The sequence below is a fragment of the Megalobrama amblycephala genome, linkage group LG19, assembly GCF_018812025.1.
Source record: "Megalobrama amblycephala isolate DHTTF-2021 linkage group LG19, ASM1881202v1, whole genome shotgun sequence".
Lineage (NCBI taxonomy): Eukaryota > Metazoa > Chordata > Actinopteri > Cypriniformes > Xenocyprididae > Megalobrama > Megalobrama amblycephala.
In genome coordinates, this window is record NC_063062.1 from 10724308 (window position 1) to 10728064 (window position 3757).

A 3757-nucleotide genomic window follows, 5' to 3' on the forward strand; every position below is an offset into this window, starting at 1 on the left:
TCTCATCCAAGATGTTGGTCTTTCTTTCTTCAGTGGAAAAGTAATTAAGGTTTTTGAGAAACATTCCAGGATTTTTCTCCATATAGTGGACTTCAGTGGGGACCAGTGGGTTGAAGTTTCAAAGGGCTCTACATATAATGCATGAAGTTGTGGATGTGCATCGCAGAGCTAGTGCAAGATGAGCATTTGTGGTTAAAAAGTATATTTATGTATATATATATATATATTTTTTTAAGAACATGACTGATCGTTTCGCTAGATAAGACCCTTATTCCTCGGCTGGGATCTTGTAGGGATCTTGTAGAGTCCTTTGAAGCTGCAATTTGGACCTTCTACCCATTGAACCCTGTTAAGCCCAAAGTATAGTTCACTTTTTACACATACACGTGATGCGAATTTTGTCATCAGAAGAGTACGCGCGTACGTGTCATGCACTGCCTGATTTTTGTAACTGCGCATACTTGTACGTGCAGGTTGCACATGCGCATTTAATTTTTTTTGCAGTAATTAGTTTATCCACAAGGTGGCAACCATGTCCTGGGGGCGTCGATTCACATGGTAGTCAAAGAAAAACATGCATAAACAGAACAGACCGGAACACATGCAAGCTACAGCGACGAGGGAAGCCTGCAAAGACAAAAGATTGTGCAAAGAGGTTAGAAAGTACAAACCCGATTCCAAAAAAATTGGGACACTGTACAAATTGTGAATAAAAAAAGGAATGCAATAATTTACAAATCTCAAACTTATATTTTATTCACAATAGAATATAGATAACATATCAAATGTTGAAAGTGAGACATTTTGAAATGTAATGCCAAATATTGGCTCATTTTGGATTTCATGAGAGCTACACATTCCAAAAAAGTTGGGACAGGTAGCAATAAGAGGCCGGAAAAGTTAAATGTACATATAAGGAACAGCTGGAGGACCAATTTGTACCTTATTAGGTCAATTGGCAACATGATTGGGTATAAAAAGAGCCTCTCAGAGTGTCAGTGTCTTTCAGAAGTCAAGATGGGCAGAGGATCACCAATTCCCTCAATGCTGTGGTGAAAAATAGTGGAGCAATATCAGAAAGGAGTTTCTCAGAGAAAAATTGCAAAGAGTTTGAAGTTATCATCATCTACAGTGCATAATATCATCCAAAGATTCAGAGAATCTGGAACAATCTCTGTGCGTAAGGGTCAAGGCCGGAAAACCATACTGGAAAACCAGACAAGGACAACCCAAGTTGTTATCAGCCCTCAGTTCAGAAGCCTGCTTCTCTGATGGTATGGGATTGCATGAGTGTGTATGGCATGGGCGGCTTACACATCTGGAAAGGCACCATCAATGCTGAAAGGTATATCCAAACTCTAGAACAACATATGCTCCCATCCAGACGTCGTCTCTTTCAGGAAAGACCTTGCATTTTCCAACATGACAATGCCAGACCACATACTGCATCAATTACAACATCATGGCTGAGTAGAAGAAGGATCCGGGTACTGAAATGGCCAGCCTGCAGTCCAGATCTTTCACCCATAGAAAACATTTGGCGCATCATAAAGAGGAAGATACAACAAAGAAGACCTAAGACAGTTGAGCAACTAGAAGCCTGTATTAGATAAGAATGGGACAACATTCCTATTCCTAAACTTGAGCAACTTGTCTCCTCAGTCCCCAGACGTTTGCAGACTGTTATAAAAAGAAGAGCGGATGCCACACAGTGGTAAACACGGCCTTGTCCCAACTTTTTTTTAAATGTGTTGATGCCGTGAAATTTAAAATCAACTTATTTTTCCCTTAAAATTATACATTTTCTCAGTTTAAACATTTGATATGTCATCTATGTTGTATTCTGAATAAAATATTGAAATTTGAAACTTCCACATTATTGCATTCTGTTTTTATTCACAATTTGTACAGTGTCCCAACTTTTTTTGGAATCGGGTTTGTACCTTCATTTATACAACTCTAGCATGAAAGCATACAAAGATGTTTACATGGGTTGTAACTCGTGGCGAGTGATTGTTCAAAACTGTGCATGCGTCGAACGCCTGTGTACGCATACAAGTCAATTGAAGTATACTTTACAAGGCTGTGCTTTCGACTGTGCACTTACACTAGTATGCGCGTAAAAAAACGAAGTATACCCACTACCAGGACTTTAAAGTCCACTATATGGAGAAAAATCCTGGAATGTTTTCCTCAAAAACCTTAATTTCTTTTCGACTGAAGAAAGAAAGACATCTTGAATGACATGGGGGTGAGTCCTAATCCTTGTGAACTAATCCTTTAGCACTATGTTGTCAATTTCTACCAAACCAATAAAAGTAGATCCAAACAAAGTCACAATATGTCGTCCTTGAATCAGTGTTTTTGAATTAATCGGTTCACCACTATTACATAGACCGATTAACAATGCTAACCGAACAGCATTAACTGTTGTATAAAATCTAATACGCATTGTTATGATACTCTCCGAAGAATCATAACAAGACATTAGACTGATCAGAACTAAAAGAGATTTATATATTCATGAGAAATAAAAGTGACATTTGCAGCCCTTTTCTAAAGTATGAATAATTGCTGCCCTTTTCAAAAATGACTCACAGTTTTACATCACAGCAAGACTGATAACCTATATATATATATATATATTTTTTTTTTGTCTAACAGTCATAAACATAAGGAAAGAACCCAAGAAAATGAAGTCTATGATTTTGTTTTGATGGTGCTCTTTCAAAGAAACCATATCTGCAGACTGGAGTATCACATGTTCTTGCTCTCACTAAAGTCTTTGCCCTGTCAGATTGCTCGTATCTTTCGGTAGAAAAGCTCAGGATTTGGTGGAAGATCAGACTGTGAGGATAAGCTCTCTGCTAACCATGACACAGATGAAATGATCAAATCTTAGCAAAGGGATAAAGGAGTGAAAGAGACACAGTAGCTCTGAGAATTGTTGAGCTAAAAGTGTCACACACAGAGACATCACGCAATAAAAGAATTCGATCTCAGTCTAAAAAGGTTCAATTACTACGATGAACTGTCGTGACTTCATCTAACAAATGGCAAACATAACCTTTACTTTCTTTTTACCTTCCAAATGTCCAGTGATTTAAACATCTGAAAGCCACTGTTCAACTTCGAGCTCAGAAAAAAATCATGTTGTCATTACAGTTTGAGTACTTTATAATTAACATTTTCCTTTCAGAAACATACTGTATTCAATTAATATTAATAAGTAGAGTTCAAAAGTATAGGACCACTGCTTCTATTTAGAATTTTACCAATTTACTAATTCATAGCAAATGAAAAAAAAAAAAAAAAAAAAAAAAATATATATATATATATATATATATATATATATATATATATATATATACTTAGAAAAAAAGTTTTGATTTAAATATTCTTAAATATTTCTTATTCATTTTATGTCACAAGTTGTCTTTGTCCTATAGTGAAAATGCTTGTCATTTTTCAGAGTGCCTTAAATATTCTTAATTGTTTAATGTTCATTTTTATATAATTTTTGCAGTAACACTTAACAATACGTTTCAAATTGTTAATATTAGTTAACTGCATCAACATGAACAATGAAAAAAACTTCTAAAGCTTTTTTTCAATCTTACTTATTGTTCACTTCAATATTTACCAATACATATTACAATCAAAAGTTGTATCTGTTATTATTATTTCATGAACTTATACTGAATATACCAATATGATATAGTGAAGAAGCTAACTAACAGTGAATAGTAGTATTTTT